The sequence below is a fragment of the Podarcis pityusensis genome, assembly GCF_964106645.2.
Source record: "Podarcis pityusensis genome assembly, chromosome: 10".
Taxonomy (NCBI): domain Eukaryota; kingdom Metazoa; phylum Chordata; class Lepidosauria; order Squamata; family Lacertidae; genus Podarcis; species Podarcis pityusensis.
The window spans coordinates 44,281,556-44,304,410 of NC_138035.1; positions in this window are offsets into that span (position 1 = coordinate 44,281,556).

Consider the following 22,855-nt stretch of genomic DNA (forward strand, 5'->3'; position numbering starts at 1 on the left):
GTGCTGCTTTCTGGAAGCTGCTCTGAAGACCTCTTTCTGTTCCCTCCTGTTGCAGCAGCAGTGGCAGCTTTTCCTGATTGAGATCATAGTGGATTCCTACTTTGGGCAAAGCAGATGTGGGGCCAGGTTTTGCCATCCTCTAGGCATGCTTCTGTGTGTGCATGACATCTCTGTGTTATAGAATCGTAGAACTGTAGAGTTGAAAGGGACCCTGAGGATCATGTAGTCCAACCCCCAGCAATGCAGGAATCTCAACTAAACCATCTGTGGCAGATGGCCATCCAACCTCCACTTAAACACCTCCAAGGAAGGAGAGCCCACCACTTCCCAAGGGAGTCTGTTCCACTGCCAAACAGATCTTACTGTCAGAAAGTTCTTCTTGATGCTTAGCTGGGATATCTTTTCTTGTCATTTGAAGCCCTTAGCTATGGCTCTGGAGAAGGAGAAAACAAGCTTGCTCCATCTTCCATGTGACAGCCTTATAGATTTTTGAAGATGGCTATCCTATCGCCTCTTCATCTCCTCTTTTTCAGGCTAAACATACCCAACTCCCCGAACCATTCCTCATAAGGCTGACTTTCCAGACCCTTGGTCATCTTGGTTGCCCTCCTCTGTTTGTCAATATCCTTCTTAAATTATGGTGCCCAGAACTGGGCACACTACATCAGGTGCAGTCTGAGTATGGTGGAATAGAGCAGTACTATTCTTTCCCTTCACCTGGACTCTATGCTTCTTGATACAACCTAGAATAGGATTAGCTTTTTTTTTGCACCACACTGTTGACTCATGTTAAACTTGTGGTCTACTAAGACCCCTGGATCCTTTTCACATGTACTTCTGGCAATCCAGGTGCCTCCCATTTTAAATTTGTGAGGCTGGTTCTTCCTGTGTTTAATAAAAATATACATACATATTTCAGGATAAGTTTGCCTTGTCTGAAGTACTGTTGGCTGGTTGTTCATCCACTCAGATGAAGATATTCAGCCTGTTCTATATGATGTTCCGCTCCTCCTGAAAGATGAAGTTTGAAGACTTTGTGCTCTAGCATTGTAATTAGAGGATCAGATGAATCCTGTGACTTGTCTGTCTTTTTATCAGCTCTGGCTGTTATGACAGCTACAACCATACCTGGATGGAGATCTCAGGGTCCCTGTTATCCAGCAATAGTAACAATACTTTAAAATTAGGATTTCAGGTTGTTATATAACCAACCCCCCAACATAACTTAACACACATAAAATAAAGGAAACGGAGGGTGGGCTGCAGAGTTATAAAGCAATGACAAGTCTGTCACTAACTACAGCCGTATGTCACTTATTGACAGGAAAACATGACACTCGACAAGATTTTGCAGGTAACTATTAAGAAAAACATGCAGGGCGAGAAACAAAGAAATCCACAATATCCATAACTGCATGTTCACTAAGAGTGGAGACCTGCCGTGTTCCCTCCAATTTGTGTTATCAATAAAGTTAAAGCATGTGGCTATAAAAGAGTCTCGTTTGCTTTGACCATTTAACAGCTCTTTTCATTTATGAAGGCCCTCAAAGTAGCTTACTATCAAATCATCATGAAACTTAAAAAGACCTTAGAGTGAAGCAGCAACAACAACGACATGCAGATATGGCTATGTGCTCAGTCAGAATTGCCCTTTGTGCTGTGCACTGATTTGTGTTTGCAAATTTAAATATTGAGGCTTCATGTTTTCATCAGGGCTGGATGAACCATTAAGCAAAATAAACACATGCTCAGTGCATCAACGGGGGCACCACAGAAATTTTCCATTGCTGGATTTACCATGGACCATGGTGCAGCTGAACAAAAATAAACATTATCTATACATTATTTTCAATCTTACTGTAGGGTTTTTTTTACCATTTCGAAAAATAAATTTTTATTTGACAGTTTATTATTCTTTATATTTTGAATTGGATATACTGTATATGGGGACACCAACATCTTTTAAGTGCTTGAGGCATCTAAAGGTCTTAATCCAGACCTGGTTTTAGTTCATTAAGATGAGCCAGGACTTCTCATTTTCATACCTTTAGTGAATCACTCAGAATTGTTTGAATTTCTTCCTTTTCTTTTTTAAAGTTTTTAATTATAGTTTTCAAATTTATACATTTCATTAATTTTACAATCATTTTAACATTTCAAAGTTTGAATTCCTTTCCCCCTTTCTGCGGTTCCTTAAATTTATTTTTTAATATCTTCTGCATATCCAAATTCATTTAATTTGCTCATTTAACTATCTACTTTAAAAATATATTCTTATGAAACTTCAGGTTATTACAATAATCTTGCCAATGTTTTTATCTGTTTGCAATTTACCTGTGAATATTCAATAACCCATTTCCAGTCTTTTGTAAAAAGTTTGTTGCCTTGATTTCTTATTCTTCTGTTAAGTTTCGCCATTTCTTCGCATTCCATGGAATTTCTTCAGTGATTTGCAGGAGTCCACTTCTTCTTCTTCTTCTTCTTCTTCTTCTTCTTCTTCTTCTTCTTCTTCTTCTTCTCATCATCATCATCATCGTCATCATTGTCATCATCATCTTTTTGGCTTATAGGTGTCTGCCAGCACAAGTGCATAATGTAGATCTCAAGGGAAAGGAAGAGTGGCCTTGTCTGCTTCTGCACTGCAATGTTCAGTGATGTTTCCGCCTTCAGCAGCGAGAAGAAGGCTCTCCACCTCTTCTCCAAGTTCTCTGTGAACTGAAGAAAACCACTGAGAAAGCCTGCCTGCATGTAAAACTTTTGCAGAAAGTGCAATATTTGAAGACATGTTAATTAAATCCTTAAGAATAGAAAGGTGCTTGGTTATGACAACATCTTTTTTTTGAAGGCTAACACACTCATCTTGTCATATATTAAAAGACTCTGCATTTAATATTAATATAAATGCTACAGGTCTAATACCTGGGAAGGAGAACAGCGCTGCATGATTATGTTAATATTAATCATATCCGTGCATGGAGATTTAGGAGATACTAATTTCCATTTGTTAGTAGAGGGAAATGATTTATCACCTTTGATTGAGAAGGGGAAGGAACATAATACACTGTGGGCTTAAGCTGATGGATGATACGTGTTTCTAACCATATTTCTCACATAATCTGTTTGATCTTTACATATATAGGGCAGAGTTTGCTAGAGGTTATGGAGAGGTGTGTTCATATAAAGCAGAAATCACGTCAAAGTAGGAGACGGAGTACGAAGCAACAGTTTGCGAAAAGTTCCTTCTGGCTTCTGTTTGACTTGAAAGAAAAGATCCCCTTGGGGCCAGTGGAAGATTTCCTTGCAAAGCAAATAGCAGCTTTTGGGGAGTTATTTTAACTGCAGCAAAGCAAACAGCAGCTTTGAAGGAGCTTTTAACCACCTTAACTGCTGAGATCTCAGTAACTATCAGCCCCTGACTGCTATGCATTTTTTTTTTTAATGTTAAATGTGAAGGTGCATTTAATGTCATGTTTAGTTTGGCCCTAAAAGCAAGTGTTCCTTCATCAGTTTGCTTTAAAAGAAAAAGAAGAAAGGCCTCATGATAATTTATGAGCATTTTAAGTGTGCATTTTTCTTAATAATAAATATATTATTATTATTATTTATTCAATTTATACACCTCCCTATACTCAGAGGTCTCAGGGCGGTTCACAAACAAGACCACAACATATAAAAAAAATTTTGTATGCAGTTTTGCATACAATATATCAAATAATAACATTCCACTGTGTGCATGTTTTGATGTTTTCTTCTTAAGTATATTTTGTACTTGTAACAGCAGCTTTTAATATTCTGAATGCTGAGAAAACTTTACTGAGGGTCCTTTGGATGAACTTGAATTGAACTGTGAGCTGTGAACTGAATGTGAACCAAACTAGATTGTTTTGTAAAAGGATAAATGTGAAATGGAATTAGTTCCTTTTTGGACATGCTGAACTAGAACTAGAACCAGTTCCTTTAAAAAATGACTTTCCCATACTCTGCATGCGGATGCCAGTTTGGGCAAGTGTGATGTTTTGCTTCTATTTACTGTCTCAGACTGTTCATTTTAAATTATATTACCTGTTCTCTTTTGGAAAATCAGACCATTTGCGATCTGAACAAACTTTCTGTTCTTTGTTTTTAAGAACACACAATTTCACTAGGTTAACATCTGTCAAGACGTTACCAAAAACACACACACATCTTACTTTTGCTTTGAACTCCTATCCCTGAAGAAAAATTCTATGTAACTTAAAACCTCTTTCCCACTCTTATAGTCTAATAAAAAATATCACCTCACTTGTTCAGTGCTTCAAGAGTGAAGTATGTCTGAGGTTCTCTGTATTTTAAAAAAATTAGAAATAGCTTCCCACTACGGTTTAGTCACCAACACTCCACTCCTTGTTACTGCCTGTTTCAAGATCCTAGTGGTAAAGATGGGGGGAAATTGATTTAGTCACTTCTCTGCATTTTGTGATAAAATTCTCCAGGAAAAGTGCTCCTCTTTTCTGAAGTATATCCAGACAGAGGAAGGGCATGCACTGCATTGTAGCTTTTCATTGAACTGTGTTCTCTGTTGTTTTTTGAAGGACAACATAATATGATGTGAAAGTACTTGGGTAAAAATGCTTTAAAAAATGCATGAAAACAATATGTAAAACTACCTTATATTATGGAAAACGGCATATGAATTTGAAAGAAATCCACAAACTGATGCAGAAATGGGGCAAACTTATGTTTGGAAAAATGAGAAACTGAGAGAAATTGACATTAATGGATTAGCCCATGTATATCTCATGGTAAATATACTTTCCAGGGTCTTGGCAGCAGATGGTCATTGATTCTTCCCAGAGTGAGGCAGAAAGTGTTTCCCTCACTATGGCTACAGCACAATGGTGTTCATTTGAGCACAAGACTTCATGACATGTTTCACACACTCACCTTGGTATATTATTGAGTGTACAGTTGACTAAGAACCACAACCAATCCCAACTCTCGGATGAGTGCATCTTTTTGTTTTTGCTTTTAATTGTGTGTGTATGTGTGTGTGTAGAGGCTCATTAGGCATTCACTAAGCTCAGGGTAAGCTCCCATTGCTCAGTCCCAGCTCCTGCTCACCTAGCAGTTTGAAAGCATGCCAAAAAGTACAAGTAGATAAATAGGTACCACTCTGGTGGGAAGGTAAACGGCGTTTCCGTGCACTGTTCTGGTTCGCCAGAAGCGGCTTAGTCATGCTGGCCGCATGACCCGGAAGTTGTCTGTGGACAAACGCCGGCTCCCTCGGCCTATAGAGCGAGATGAGCGCCTCAACCCAAGAGTCGGCCACGACTGGACCTAATGGTCAGGGGTCCCTTTACCTTTACCTTAAGCTCAACATATAACAATCTGGCTAAGAAATAACACAGCTTGCCTAAAAACCAAAATGTCTGCTGTGCATCTACCATTCTGAACTTCATTCAGATATTGGCAGGGCATTCTGGCTACAAGTTTAGACTTGGTGACACTATTCCCTGCTGTAGAATTATTCAAGTATTTCTCATTGATTAGACTGTGATTGGACTGTCATTTTGATGGACATTTCAGATGTACCTAAAATTAATGTAGTTGCTAATCCTTATTTGTTCTGACATTGTTTAAAAGGCAATGGGAGATAAAATATTACATAAATCAGTAACTTGCACCTGATTGGAAATCAGATAAAGAAGAGGGAGTGAAAGGAAGGGCAAAGATCCACTTCCTTGGACCAATGGCTTAAAATGATTTCATTTATCTTTATTAAGGTGCTAATTAAATTCCTGAGGAATGTGACCTGACTGGTGGATATGCTTAGCTAACAAACAGGAGCTAAACTCTTTAGGGAAAAGGAGCAGGGAATGTCATGAAGAACAATTTACATGGAAAGTCAAAATGGAAATGGAAATGAAAACTATGAAGCTGAATGGCTCACTGGGCAGAGAAGACCCAAAGCAGATGTAAATGGGACAGTCACATCATGTTCTTCAAACTGTGATGGAACTCCTATTTGGGGACTTCCCTGGCTTTTTCTGGCCCATGTAGGACCAGTTTGGAAAGTTAGCCTTGGTGAAGACTTGATGTTTTCATTCCCCCAAAAGTTTTTGATTTAAGTTTCCATTGAATGAGGCTGTATTTTAATATTTTAATATTTTAATGTTGTATTTTAATCTTGTTTTTAAGTTATATTTCAAGCAATTTGTTTTATATCGGGTGTTAGCCACCCTGAGCCCAGTCTTGGCTGGAGAGGTTGGGGTACAAATAAAATTTATTATTATTATTATTATTATTATTATTATTATTATTATTATTATTATTCAGGCTGCATTGGAATGGTTCTATCAACACTTGAGAATTCCACATTTCCTGGGTAATGCAAAGGCCCTTTTCAGAGACTGGCAGTGTTGGTTTTTTAAGCTGAGCTCTGTGGCTGTTCAGAATATTTTTTAGCATGAAGACTTTCCCCTATTAGCAATACATTTAAATGCATTTTGGGGCTCCTAGGTAACTTGCCACAATAGTATGGGAACTGAGTCCCCGTGGTTTCTTCCTACATCATGCCATTCAGAGTTGGAAGTCAAACCTATGTGACTAAAGACAGTTGTGAAGGACCTTCCTGTCTGGGAGGATCATAGCCATTGGATTGTATTCAATACTCTGCACACATAGCTCCACTGGTGCAATGGAACTTCCATTTCCTCTATTGTTCACACACAAAATCTTCTCCAAAGGGTCTCCCAACCCCATGGAGCTGATTTTGATAGTGCCGGGGGGTGGGGAGAGAGAGAGAGAGAAAGAAAGGAAGGAAGGAAGGAAGGAAGGAAGGAAGGAAGGAAGGAATCCCCATTGCACACATTTTTTCAAAGAATGCTCAAGGCAGCTGTCAAGAACAGTAAACAATATAAAGGTACACACACAAAAATGCAAGAAAGAGTGCTGTTGGCTCAGCCATGTGGTTATTCTAGGTTCCCAGAATATTACTATGCAGCCATGGGAAGCAATTTTGTCCCAGTGATAACTCTGAAGTACCTTGGATTAGGAAAAGATATTGCTCTCTGCTCTACCTGCCAGAATTAGGACATGGTTTTTTCTTGGCTCAGAAGAGACTGCTGCTTCTGCTGTGGTACTACAGCCAATTCATTGATTCAGGCTGGTTGCTAGTAACAGGTTTACACTGATTTTGATTTCACAGTTTACTGAAGCAAGTGCCTATATTGCTTTAAAAAAAAAAAGGACAAAATGCAATTCAACAGAACAAAAGTATATTCTGGGGGCAAGACTTTCTTTTACAACTCCTCTAGCTTTGCAAGTTTATGATTTTCCCTGGTAGCTACATGATTCACTGAAAACATGTGGAAAGCTATGTTGTAAGATTTTTTTTTCTTTTTTGGGGTGGTGGTGGTGGTATTCTGTATGATGCCTGAGTCCCTTCTAATCCTTTGGGTCCCGGATCCAGCAAGGGTTAAAATCCAATGGAGGACTCAGTTTTTGAATTAGCCATGCAGGGACCAAAGTTACTGCCTAAGTATGGTTGTTGTCTGACAAAAGAAGATGCTCCGTGCCAGAGGGCAAATGGGTGGGGGTCCTCCCCTCCCCTGGCTTGTAGTGAGAAAGACAAAAGGCAGAGTTGTGTGAACTGGGCTAGAAGCAGGCAGAAGCCAGGGAGTGAGCATCATGCTTGATTTCTGCTTGATTCCAAGGCTGTGACTATGGGAGAAACAAGACCTTCTGTAAGCACTTCCATCATAGGCTCAGGTTGTATATATGTGTAAATAAACCATATATCATAAAGACACTACGGTTTCCACTGTCTCTCCTTCTGAAGAAAGCAAACTGCCTGGAACCTCGTACCACTCAGAGATTGGGATGGTGTGTAACAGTATGTTCTGTGGCCAAGATCTTCTTGGGCTTCCTCTAAGCTTTGCAAGTTTATGATTCTCCACCCTGCAGCTACCTGATTTGTTTAGAATATTTTGATGGCTAAATCAGTGTTTGCTTTCAAACTTCTGTAGAACCTTCCCTTTTTATGAACTCTGCATATATTGCCACAGGTCTCTTAGCTTTCAAAATGCTTGTTTGGATAATTTAAATGATATGTTGGCAAATAAATATTTGACTGCTTAGAACAATATTATTTAATACATGGCATTCTACCTTCATAAAAGATTGGTATCTTATTCTGGGGTGACAAAGCCGATTTGTGTATTATAAGCAATGGTGTACAGTTGGCTTACTACTAAATCCCTAGCAATAGTAATACACTTATTTCTAAGTATTTAATACCTGCTTTTGTCTCTTTACAAATATATTGCCTTTACAGTCTAATCTGAAAATCTTTTGGTATTCCAAATCCCATAATGACCAGATGGATTAGTTGTAATTTAGTTTAAACTCCTTCATCCTTCCATAATCTTTAATTTGTTATATAATTAGTGATTGAGAACTTTGTCATTTGATATGATTTACAAAATAATTCAAACATCCCCATTTGTTTTCCACCTTATCTACAAAATTTGCTTTATATCACTATCTAGATTCTAGTTTGCAAAAGCTGATTGGCGTCTGAGGCCCCGGCTCTCACTTGCCAACAAATGTCTAACTCCAAGACTAACTTGCTTTTGAGAAGAAATCATAGCCAACCCAGGATAAGGCTGCTGCCACCACAATGTGGCTTGCATCCTCCTACCCAGCATTGGATAAAGTTGTTCTATTGTGATAGTGAGCAATCTCTACTACCTGGCATCTATATCTCCATTGTCTACCATTGTGGTTAGGGACACGGGTGGTGCTGTGGTCTAAACCACTGAGCCTCTTGGGCTTGCCGATCAGAAGGTCGGTGGTTTGAATCTATACAACAGGGTGAGCTCCCATTGCTCTGTCCCAGCTCCTGCCAACCTAGTAGTTCGATAGTGAGAATGTTTCACCCCTCCCATTGCAAGAATCTGCTGACAATGTTTCAGAAAGGAGGGGGCGGATTTGCTCATCGCTTCTTCCGCTCCAGCCTGTGGTAGTCTGAGTGTTATCTGTATATAGATAAGGTGACTGCTCAAGCAGCTGTAACACTCATGCAGTCCAGCATCTCCGACTAGTCTTTAGTTAGTTTATGCAGTAGCTGTAGAGAATAAAAGAAGTTATACTTCAGAGCTGTCGTTCATGTGGTTCATGCTCTGCTGTGCTCCGCTGACTTTTGGAACTGAGTTTGGTGCTCACAGCTCTAAGTTGTGAGTCCACAGCACTTAGACCTGCTCCCTGCAGTGGATGGTCTCTGGGAGTGCTTTTCCAGCTCACCTGGCCCAGTCGGGGCTGAAGAGGTTGAACCCGGTTGTTGACACTGGCTCAAAGGCAAAGCTGACAGAAAGTATGCCAGTGCAAGTACTGCTTTGGCGGGAAGGTAAATGGCATTTCTGTGCGCTCTGGTTTCCGTCACGGTGTTCCGTTGCACCAGAAGTGGTTTAGTCATGCTGGCCATGACCCGGAAAGCTGTCTGTGGACAAACGCCCACTCCCTTGGTCTGAAAGCAAGATGAGCACCACAACCCCATAGTCGCCTTTGACTGGACTTAACCGTCCAGGGGTCCTTTACCTTACCTTTTACCCTCCCTTAGCATTGTGGTTGAAGGTGGTTGGGATGTCTGCTCCCTGTCTGTGGATCCCTGTTTCATATCCACAAGTAATTCACTCTGTGCAATCTTATACATGTGTACTCAAAAATGAGTCCCGCTTGGTCCAATGCAAATTACTTTTAGACAAGTGAATACAAAATTGCAGCCTAAGAAGCCTTGTTGGATGTGGATGACACTTTGATCACATCCATGCCATATATTTAAAGCACATTTAACACACTTGGCTTCCTCCAAAATGGGAACTGTAGTTTGTTAAGGGTTCTAAGAATCATAGCTCTGTGAGTGGCAAAGCCATGTGCTTTAAATGTATAGCCTGGCTGTGACTATCTGTTAAAACAGAATGTCCATTCATGTCCTTGCCTATATGCAAAGTGCAACTTGATTTCTTAGCCAAAACACTTTATTATGTTCTCCTAAGATAATGCCAGCTCCATGACATATTGCTCATAGCAGTGGTGGAGCTTCATGCTCTGGCACTGGGGGCAGAGAGCAGGCAGGGGTGTGGATGGCACGCGTCCCGGGGGGCGTGGTGCCCAGCGCAGGGGGCCAACCACGATGGCATCCCACCGGGATCGTGGTGACGGGGGCGATGCACTCCCCCTGCCCACCTCTTCCTCCGCCAGTGGCTCATAGTTCATAGTTTTTGTACATTGGCGGTCTCCTGGTAAATGTTACGTGGAAATGAAAACAGAAGTTTATTCACTGTATCCGTAACTAAATGAAAATCCATCCCCATAAAGGCAGGAGGGTAGACTGGATCATTCCTCTTGAGAGTTTAGCATCTTTGTCGTTTGAACCAAGTGACATTTGTTGAAATAAATGCTTACCTGAAAGGTTGCGGATCATCACAGCCTCATGAAAGGATGTGAAAAGATAATAATTATAATCTATGCAATCTTTCACACAGCTGCAATAAATTAAACTATGCACGGATCTTTTTGTAAGTGCAGCCTAGCACCATGATCCTGGAAGCAAACTTATTGTGTGCTCAGGACTGGGGACGAGAGGACAGTATATCACATTTATATCAGGCAGATCTCTATTCATACACTTCTGCCCTTGTGACAATGAGCATCATACCTTAACCAAAAGCTTTTTCTGAAGTCTTTGCTGTGAAATAGCTTTGATGCCTCTATGAAAAATTCCATATGACTTTTTTTTAAAAAAATGTCTTCACCTAATGCCTGAGCAGCATTCTGAAGGCATGATCTGTGTTTCTAAGAACTATTGTTTCTATCAGGAGAGAGAAAAAAGGTATCTCTGGCGGCCACGTAGAAGAGGAAAAAGGCTCTAGAAAATGCGAACATTCAGTCATGTTTTTCTGTCTTAATCATTCCAGAAATACTTCCAAGTTTACTCTAAATGCTGCAATAACACATTCAATAGCAGGGAAAGGGTAAAATAAGGTATTGATGTGCCACATTAAAGAAGGAAAGAAAACAAGAACTTGTTTATTCAACTGAGTACCAAATCCTTACATTTTCTCCCCCGTCACAATATGTAAGCACCTGTAGAATTCATGAGATAAATGTTATATGCCTCAGGGCTCATCCCAAAGGAACATGGAATGAGAGGGCAAATAAAATCTATTCTGGCTATAGAATTTCTACAGCATTGCTGAAAGTAGTGTAGGAAGATATGAATCTGCTGTAAAATATTTGTTCCGGCATTGTCTGCTCTGAAGTCCCAACTGCACTACACATTTAAAACAATATTACAGGTATAGCAGTTTAAACAATCATGGCTTCCTGCATCACAGGGGCTGGACCAGATGACGGTTCTAGTTGAGGACAGAATCAGCAGCTAGATTTACAGCTCAGTAGCTTTTTAAGCTTTTAAATTTAGTTTTACCCTTTTATTGGGTTTTAAATCAAACCATTTTTGCATCTTGGAAAAGCAGCAAACAGCAGACAGAAGACCGTGTAACTGTAATCAACAGCGTTTATTGCTTGTTGGCTTTCCTGTGGAAGCTCCGGATGAATGTATGTTGTGTTCTTACTTTGTATTTTTATGTTGTGAACCGCCCCCGATTTTCGGGTGAAGGGTGGTATTCAGATTTAATAAACAACTGTAATAAAAGTTTTTAGCAGGTGCAGAAAGCAATACAGTGAAGTCACGTGTCTAATATTAATGAACAGGGAGCAACATCTTATTAGGACAACCATTGGTAGAATACAGAAATTGGGACTTTGGTGTGATAGCACCTGCCTCTTGAAAATCATTCCCATCACAGGTAAGAGGGGTGCCAACTCTGTTGTCTTTTCAGTGTCTGTTGAAGACCTTTCCTTTTTCTTCTAAACTGAGTTTTTGTGTCCCAGTTTGCCTATGTATTGGACCTGAATTTTGTTTTTAAATTGTAAAACTGCTTTGGGATATTTTATGGGAAGTGATGTAATAAACAAATAAAAAACAAATAAATGCTTTGTCTGAAAAGCCGTAGTCGAAGTCCACAGTACATTTGTAGTGATGGGAAGTGATGGGAAGTCTAAAGCCCAAGTTGCCACTTAGGGCCATCTGTCTCTAAGCCCTTTGCTATCTTACTTTTAAGGTAAGGTTACTAGACGTCCCTGTTTTCTGGGGGCAGTCCCTGGATTTACAAATCAGTCGCCTGACAAAATCCTATCATTCCTACTTAAGTTGAAAAGTGTCCCCGGATTCATTGAAAAATATCTGGTAACCTTATTTTTGTTAGAATTCCTGCTCCATGATTGCAGTCATGGGTTTTTTGTCTATAACATGATGGTATATGTTTTGACTCCACAGTGTGGGAAGTGACGGAGACAGGATGTTTGAGTTACTGTGTTCTGTGAAGTGGGACTATTGTTCTTTGTTCACTCTCTTTGCTGTCTGATGCTAGAGAGAGGGGGAGCCATGTTGCAGTGCTCTGTGTATAAATAAAGTATGTAAGTAAATAAAGTAGATTAGCCAAAATCCTGAGTTGCTGAGGTCTGTCACGCAAGCTGCAAAGACTCTGCGGATCCCTAAGTGTGCCAATGTGTGTTGGCATCGGTCGCTGTGAAGTTTGGGCAGAAGAAAGCTTTTGAAGCTCCCGAATGATCTACCAGGAGGGAGGGAACATGCCAGTTGGGCATGTGTCTCTACCAGGGTCCTACTCGAGTGTAGGACGAGCTCCTGACATTTTTAAGGCTCACCGGGTTCTGGGAGATGGTGGGTCTGGAACGGTTTCTAGTGACAACGTGTCAGCCAGCTGCTCTGGCTCTGCCTCTTCCTCCTCTCCCATTATTTCCCAACTTTCCCCTCTCCTTCCTCTGAGCTGTGACCTCCCTCAAACCCCTGTTCTAATTCAGAACTGTCTTCTTATCCTCTGGAAGGGTCAGGCTGAAGAGGTGGTCTCCACCATTCCTCCTCTGTCCAGTCCCTGACAGAGGCATGGGGGCAAGGGGTGTTGCTGTTTGAAAAGCGCATGTGCATGTGGTCAGAGTCCCCATAGCCCAATGAAAGAGTCCTATGGTTCCATGGTACAGTCAACTCACCACTTAAGCATGTTTAACTTGTGCAAATACAAACCACTTTTATATCCTGATCCTATACCTTTCTGTGACTGTTTCAGTAAAAGCTTTGACTTGTGCTGCCTAAAATAATATTCTTGTGCAGTAGAGAACAGAGCAGAGCTGGATGGCTTCACCCCACTTGACTTTAAAAGCAAACAGAAATCACTAGAGCCTTTTACTCTTGAACTTTATAAGGGCTTCCTTTTTATACCGAGGCAAAAACATTATTTATTCAGTTTCAGGGGGGAAGCTGAGTCAGTCCATTGTAGCATAAGCAACAAACAGTATGTTACCTACTTGGAATGAACTAGTTTAGTTTACCTAATCTTACTGAATTAATTCAAAAATCTCTGAACTATACCTCCAAGTATTTCCCATAATTGCCGAGCGAACTGAACATGAATTAAGTTCATTTTGGGGAAGAAATTTGATTTCTAGGTGATCTTCAGGTTCTTTCTCTTTACAAAGTGTCTAAATTCTTGGTGGTTTAAGCTTAAAGATCACAAGTGTTGGGGGGAATAAATAAATAATTCACATTCCACTGTGTGTGTTGTTATGTTTCTTGGTCTTCTTAAGTACATTTTATATGACAGAGGATTAGTTGGATGAACTTGAACTGAGCTGAACGTGAACCAAACTCATTTTCTTTGCAAATGGACAAACAAGAACTTGAGGTTTCTTCCTTTTTGGACATGAGAACTAGTTCCTTTTCAAAACGGATCTTTCCAAGCTCGGCTAACAATTTATTATGGTATACAGTCCACTTCATCAGATAAGTATTTGTATATTTATAGCATGTCTATGCTGCCCCATAACAAAGTTATTTGTGCGGTGCACAATTAAAAAAACCTTTATACTGTGTGTGTGTGCATGTATCTATATCTATATCTATATCTATATCTATATCTATATCTATATCTATATCTATATCTATATCTATATCTATATCTATATCTATATCATCTATCTATCTATCTATCTGTCATCTATATCTATCTATATCTATCTGTCTATCTATCTACTATCTATCAACATATACACACCAAAAAGGAGAGAACTCACTGCATCCCCAAAATTAAAAACCAATTTGCAAAAAAACAGATACTCAGACTACATATTCTGGTTATAAGATTTGGGTAAACAAAAAGACTTTGAGTGGCACCCAAAAGACCACACAGCACCAGGGAAGCTTCTCAGGGAAAGCCATACCATAACCAGGATGTCACTACCAAAAAGGCCCTCTTCATGGTAGCTGCCCACCTCACTTCATTTAACAGGAGCAAATGTCTTGTCCAAAGAGGATCTTGATAGTCACATATGGGAGAAGAATGTTTTGGGAGCCTTGCTGCAATCCACTTAATGGCTTTCATGGCTGCTGCGATGCGAAGTTGGACTTCCTAGTCTGATTTAATGCATCCAGAGCATGGATTCTTCAGTTTGAAGTGTATTTTGCTTCTGCTCACCTCTCATGAGGTTGGCCTATTAATTATTGTATTACAGGCAGGTTGGGGGTGGCTATGATACACTTTTTATTATTTTTATGATGCTTTTATAGTAATAATAATAATAATAATAAATTTTATTTATATCCCGCCCTCCCCAGCCGAAGCCGGGCTCAGGGCGGCTAACAACACTAAAATAGTGCAACATTATAAAAACATTATAAAAATTAATTAAAATCAAAATTGATGGCAACCATAAACTAAAGTTTTGTAAAGATTGCCAAAGGAGGGGAACTGCTTTGAGGGCCTTTGCAGCTGAAACGAGACAATAAACCTAACCAGGTGAATGAAATTATGAGTTTCCCAAGGCCACCAAATGAGTTAATTGGTGAATATCACACACAGTCATATTTACACATTAGATAAAAATGTCTTGCTAATTTAACAACGGACACCTTGACATCTAGGGGATTCATTAAGATTAGGAAAAATTAGATACCTTAAGTTATTGTATCCTGAGGAGTACTTTGCATGCATTCAGATTTGTGCACCCTAGTAAAGTCGTTGTAAAGAACCATTTCTGTTTTCAAAGCATTTTCCCCGCTCCAGGGCTTGAGGGTAGGAGTCCTCTGGAGCAAAAGGGAGAGTCATAAATTTGAAGCTTTATGAGAAAAGCATGAAGGCAGTTGAACAGATTTATGGAATATCTTATGATATCAGGATACCTTATGGCTCTTCAGCCTGCATTTTCTTCCATAAATTCACAGCTCATTATTTATCGAAATTACCAAGGGTAGGTTCCATAAAGGGACTTGGTTAAACAAAAAACCAAAAAAGCCACCTACAGTCTCCATTGCATCTCTCCTATCTTATGCTAGTCTATTTCATCTATTTTAAGGAGCTGATTTAAAGTTCCTCACATCATTCCCATGACCAAATTGGAGGCTCTTCATATCTTCATAGCTACCTTATTCCCACTGCTGTGTCTGAGGCCTAGGCATTTTTTTCTCTTTAGGGGATATGTCAGGACACAGCAGATGGATACAATGGTGATTTAAATGCTTCTTGCAAAGTTCTTGCTATGTGCATATTGATAGCCTATCAAATATATACTGCCTAAGACAATATGCAAAGGAACTAAAATGAATTCATAATATAAATCTTTTCATCTGTTAACTGGAAAGAAATTACCATTTACACAGGGGCTTGGCTGAAATTTGGAGCTGTAATTCTAATCTGCCCTCCAAATGTGTGCATTGTTTCAACTGTCCTTTTTCAACACCCTTTTCAAATGTTATACCTGAAGGAAATGAATGTGCACAGGCAACGGGTGGCATCATAGCATATGTGTGGCCTATGCAACTTGGCATCAGCTTATTAAGAGAGTTTGTGTACATACATATATATGCATAGGTTCTCCACATTCAATTGCTAGGTCTGCAAAGCCAGGGCAGAGTTCTTGATTGTGAGAAGAGTGCCTGTGCTGGATGCATAGCCTCTATTGCGACCTTAAAACAAATGAGTTGCATTCAATGAAGTCATACTAGTAGAAGAGGCCCATTATAATCAGTGCCCTCAAGTTCACCAAGACTAACTTAAACCCACTGATTTCAATGGCACTACTCAATGTAGGTTGTGGTGGATCTGGCCACCACAATGATATCCATGCAGGTTCAATTTCTTCTTGGTTTACTGTTCAAAAAGGGCTTTGGTCCAGTATGTTGGGCAGGGTTCATACAACCAGATGGTGTCATCTGCCACACACATTACCTTTCCAACAGGAGTGATGCCATCCCATTTGTAATGCCGACTAGGCTGGAGGATGAGTGTGAATCTGCTCAATGCAGGCACTGATAAACTTCACTTGGTCAATCCTTTTGCAGCTCATTGCTACATGCAAGGAAAAGGTAATATCAAAGTTTCTTGGATGCACATCAATGTACAATGAAAATGACTGCATTTGTGGTTACTTGCACCATGAGATTGAGTTTTATTATAAAATAAAAAAAATAGAAAGTACCTACACTGAAATTTAATAACTCAAGACTAGTATGTTGAGAAATGTCACCCTCTTAATTTTCTCCTCAGCTCTTTCCTAATTGAATAGTTTCATGTTTACAGAGAACGTAATAGTATCCTTACTGAATTTCCATTGTACATAGAGACAGATAAAGAAGATAATCTCAACATTGTGCCATGGAAATTCAATGTGATGCAAGCAATCTCTTTTCTGCTCATGTCTGCAGAGCAAATAATTTGAAATGTTTAATCTAGTGAAGCGATTGCATTCTTTGGGGTCAGGGATTGATTAAACTGAATGGAAACAAGCATTTGCCCTTCACACGCTTTGTAACAAACAACAAACTGATATTTGGAATTAAAGCATTAAAGGCAATTCATATCATGGCACATGAGTTGGATGTTATAGGTCACAACTGTACCAAATTTTATTTTAGTATATTATGCAGATAAGATTTGTTCATGAGTATATGATATCAATGTCTGCACTGTTTTGCTTTATATTACATGAATATCTGTTTTCATGACAGTCTGTGAAGAACCCTTCCACTACTTCTTTATTTATTGTTATGGAGGAGTGTCTCACACTTAAGCTTTTCCTTATCTATGACCTATTACTTTTTCTTATTAATTTGTTACTGCTGCTACTATGATTCTAAAAACCATCTATTTTCTATTTCAGTCTATCCACCAGTAGCTATGGTTAAGCACAGGACAAAACAACACAGAGATCCAGACAGAAGGCAAGAACAAAATAATCATATTTTATTTAAAAGTTATTGATCTAAATGTAAATATAAACAGATGGTGATGTTTGTAGGTATGCTTGACTTTGATACAGTTGCTTCGAATTAGAGTTTTTACACTATACGGTTACTGGCCCGTTAAACAAATACAATACAGCAGTACAGCAAATAAAATACAGCAAATACAATACAGTCAACTCTCAACTTACATGGGGGTTACATTCCAGGAATAGTTCATAAAGCCAAAACCTGCTCTCCCATGGTGAGTATAGTGGCAAAAGGGGATTGCCAGTTCCCTCCACTCCTGGATGCCTGCCCTCTTTTAAAATCTTTTCAAGCACATAAAGCTGAATTTGCACATGTTAAATGCACTAAAGCTGTGAATCGACTGTATACCATTAGTCTCAATAGAAGAGGATAGTTATGAGTGCCTCCCCCTACTCAAACCTAGAACCCAACTTGGCTATATTGCTCCTCCCCAACTAGCATTCATCAACCAAACACTGAAAACTATACTTGGAGTCTTCACTCAGGTCCACAGCCTTTTTCCTCTGCAGTCTTGCAGGCTTTCCCCCTTAGTCCGGCAACCACCATTGCTTCAGGTTCTCAACAATCCTGCTGACTCTGGGCTGCTGAGCTGTCTGTGAAGGCTGCCTCTCAAGTCACAAACTCTTCCTCACAGGCCCTTTCCTCTCTAACCAGTTATTTCAATTCTCGGCTCTTCCCAGGCTTCTCAAGTTTCTGTGAGCTGTACTTCTTAGGTTCCTCATTGTTCACTTCCAGCTTTTCCTTCAGGCGACCAACAGCCACACAAACTCCCATTCAATATGGAGCCCAATAATTTTAATTTGCATAGAATTCTGCCTCCACATTGACCCATAATTATGATCCAATAATTAGTGAACATCCTGCTTCACCCTGACTAATTCCAGTCTACCAGTTTCTGAAGCCTTGGTTCCTACTGAAGTAGAAAGAAACCTCTCTCTGGTATGACACATTGGAAACAGTGACAGCTTAACTATCACGCAGGCCCCACCGCTGACCCACCATAATCCCAGCAGACACTCATGACAGTTTACAGACAGTTAACCCTTTACATCCAGCCACGTATAAATCCCTTTATACATTTTTAACATAAAAACTTTACCTCAGAGATGCAACAATTTTGCAACACAGGCCCTCTGACTCAGCTGGCTTTCAAATTTTTGGAAAATGACAGGAGACCCAAGAGGTTTAGTTGTTCTGTTTATTTTATTTATTGCACTTAGCTTCCTTTTTGAAAGGAAAGGGGAATATGTGTGTGGCACCCTCCCAATAGCCTCCCATGCAGGCAGTGATCAGGTTCAATCTATTTACCTTCAGCTATGTTGGGTACTCCTATACCTGATACAACAGACATAGGCTGAATAATAATAACATAGGGCGGCTCCCAATCAAGTGTTAAAAACAATACAGCATTAAATATTAAAAAACTTCCCTAAACAGGGCTGCCTTCAGATGTCTTTTAAAGATAGGATAGCTGCTTATTTCCTTCATGCCTGAAGGGAGAGTGTTCCACAGGGCAAGTGCCACTACTGAGAAGGCCCTCTGTCTGGTTCCCTGTAACCTCACTTCTCGCAATGAGGGAACCACCAGAAGGCCCTCGGCGCTGGATCTCAGTGTCTGGGCTGAACAATGGGGGTGGAGAACACCCTCCAATCCATTTGTAGCACAAAAATGTAGTTTTGCTTGATCCAGAAGCCTTCATTTTCATCCTCAACAAGCGGCTGTCAATGTTGATTGAGTCTAGATCCTGCTATATACAAGGGTGATCGCTTGATACACATGTGAAAACCCTCCCCTTGATTGGGTCATCCATACATTTTTCTCCTTACACATGTCCTAGGTGAATGAAGAAGGAAGTAGTGATTCCAACCTTGGTTAAATGCCCACCCACAACATCACTTAGCAGCAAGCACCTACATCTATTTTCAAACGAACAAACACTGTGGAGTAAATCTTCAGTGTGTGATTTTTGCAGTGAAACCAGTTTTTCAAGAAAGTTTTCAGGTGCAAAAATATATATGCAATAGTTCTAGCTTGTGTGTATATGAGGGGGACGATGACCCAAAAGTATTCAGTTTCCATTGATTCTAGAGTAGAACATTGTGTGATTTTAAAGAGAAAGTATTCAAGAGGCAAAAGGTGATCAGCCTTGGCCTCCAGAGCTCATGCCATTTTGCGGGGTGAACAACCACCTGCTTCTCTGGGAAGTGAGCTCTGTTAGTGCCACCAGGTAAGTGAAATCTGGGAAAACCCAGACTTGTGTTTGACTCTTGCACCTTTTTAGCACAGTCTTATGAATCAAAGAACAATATGTTCAAGGTGCAATGAATAATTCATCAGTACAGTGACAGTAAAGTGCAAAGCTATAAATACGTTGATAGGGGCTCCAATGACAGCATAATTAACAAGGAGCGTGGCACTTTGACTGGTTGGAGATGTCACCATTGCGCCAAAGAATAATTATAAGTTGCTTACCTTTCCTGTTTCATTTTTAAAAAATGTTTGCTCTTGTGTAATCCATGAATATCACATACATGCTCAAATACTTGGATTCCCACATCCAGTCACACTCCAGCCTGTTTCTCCTTCTGCTTGTCTTCATTCTTGCCTAATATTTAGTGTGTGATATTTTCCGACTTTAATGCAGTTTCCTTCTTACATTTTGCTTTGCAGTGAAAATGGTAGGATAAAATGTTCACATTTTATGATTTCCAGAGTCCATCAAGCCCCGACAACCACATAAAGACAATTTTGCAGGTTTGGAGGTGCAAGCAGAAGAAATGATGCAAATGATTCTGTCACTGACTCATGACCTGCCTACTCAGTTTTACAAGATCAAGTTGAAAGCAGAAATAAATATAGAGGCTGTCTTCAATAACTGTGATTAAACAGATGACAACTTTATTTAAATCAAATTGCAAAACATGCTAGTGATTAAGACCAGTAATGGTCATAACTGATTACATGGAAATCTGCATGGGGCAGTCATTTGGGACAATCAGATCACCTAGGAACTGAGTTATCGCTTCGTCGTATGGAGCGAGCTAGATGTAAAGTAAGTTCTCCACTGTTCCCTGCGATATCTTTTGGTTGAGCCACAGCTTCACTGCCATGGGTAGCAGACATCGTGGCTCTATTAAGCACCTTCTCACTAAAGTCACTAATTAAGCAATTTCCCCCCAAAAGAAGAAACACATCACACAAAAAAGAGCACAAAATGGTACTGCCTATCGGGGCAAAGATATTTGCCTGCAGATAGAGACTCTCCTCCTGCAAGAGAGGGGAGTCTTTGTGGTTGGGAGCCGGACTCCGCCTCAAGCAGGGGGCGTTAGCTCCCTGCCTCCCACTCACCTGGCTGGGGCCCACGCCCACGGGCAGGCACCCAACCAGGTGCCTGTGAGGGGGCGTGTTTAGCAGCCCAAATTGCTGCGGCACCAGCCTTCCGGCCTCACTTTTCGTCGTCCCGTCGCAAGTCACCCACCCTCCACTCCCTTAGAGCTCAGGGTCTCAGTTTTCTTTTGGCCTTGCTATGGACCTTAGGTTGGTCGCCCTGGTTGTCTGGGGGGCCTGGTAGGAATTTTTCCATTTGGAATTAGGCTTTTTGGTTTTTTCGCCTACCTCGTAGCAATCGTCACAACTTTTGTGGTATTGGTGGGTAGGTTAGGCATTGGAATAATGTGTTGTGGTGTGTCAAAGGGCTAGGTGTGGCCATCGCCTGCGCCTTCAATTTGGGGTATTCCGTTAAAGGAATCCGGCGGTCGTGTATTTTGTCCGATGCCTGAGTGGCGGGAGGCCATGGCACGACACTCGGTGACATCAGGGGAGAGCTTATAGTTGGATTAGCATCAACAGGCTCCACCTACTGGTGAATAAACCCCCCTGTTTTAGACTCACCCCTCTCTGAGGGGGTGGAGTCAGCTGACGTAATCCAATGCCTAAGCTGATACCTTTTCACTTGCTGTACTCAATAAAGTTGTGGCCTTTTCTTGCCCATTAACCTTATATCACGTGTCCTTGTGTTTTCATTCCTCTTTGGGGGGATCGGGTCCTCGAACCACAACTGGGCATAATCACAGCGGCAGGAGAAGCTTTTATTTCTTTTTACAAAAGACAACAGTTCTCCTATATTGCTTCACTGCTGGATAAAGAAGTGCCAATTTTGTATATGTGTTCTTGTTAGGGGATTCATGCACTGGATATTATTCACACCACCTTTTGTCCTGGCAGATCTACAAGGCAGCTTTCAATCTGCATTTAAAAATACAAGAGAAAACAGTAATATAAAGCCTGAAGAAACAATACAGTGCATCAAATAAAAATGAGCTGAAAAATACAGCTGAGACTGCGGCGAATGCTTCCCCAAACAACAATCAGAGAGCCCCAAAGGTTCCCTGAAAAAGAGAGTTACTTTAGCCAACTGCCTAAAGATATGAAGCAAGTTGAAGTCCTTTTATTTGAGTCCCCAGAGCCAGCTTCTATAAACCAGTAGCAAAGACTTAAACCAAGTGGTGTTTTGCCGAACTCACATTGTCAAGTGTAAATGAAGTTTCCTCCTAAAGGACATGTTTGTTCCTTCATGTTTGCCAGCAGAAGAACAGTTTGGAACTGGAAACAAAAGCAAATTGATTTTTTAAAACTTTCCCTGCAGTCTTGTTCCCCTGTACATATCGAGCTTGCTACTGTTGTACTCACACAGACACATAAACGTCATCCTTTTTTCCCTTCACCCTTTCCTATGTAGCAATTTCTCACTTCAGTGCTGGCAGGAGGCAATGCTAATGTACTCATACTTCTTTGTAATTATTCCTGATTGATATTAGTTATTATCAAAAATGCATTCTTTCCTCGTTTCAGATGAGAGCCACAATAAAATACAACTGATAGGAGAATTAGCTTTCTTCATGAGTGACAGGATATTGCAATTCTGAAATTTTAATTTTCCCAGGACCCATTTCATCCCTCAGTGAGTGAAGAGTTATTTGCTTTTCTTCTGCTTTAATTGAGAATCACAATACTTTCCAATTGGAACCACTTGAGACTTCCTTAATTAGTAAGGATATCTGTGCAGCATGGAATGGCAAAATCAGCCCAATTCTGACCTAACAATACATGTCTGACTCTTGTATTATCAATGAAATGTTCAGTTTAAAGAGGCTTTTGATAATAAAAAGGGGGGAGTAGAAATTGTAGCAGCCTCCAGAGAGAGCTTTGGAGAATACTGCAACTAGAGTCAATTGTGTTCAGTCCTGACTGCAAGACAAACAGAAGTTTAGTACTAAAAATCTGTTTGGTCTTATAATAGTTGTTTAGCAGCATGGCATTAGGGGGAAAAAAAACCCAGATATTCAGAGTATTTTCGTTAGTGACACTGAGATATTGTCTGGAATTGCATCCTTTATGAAGGTTAATATGCAACAGAAAGTGGAAGACAAGCATCTTGAAACATATGTATATTTCAGTCAATGCTGCCAATAA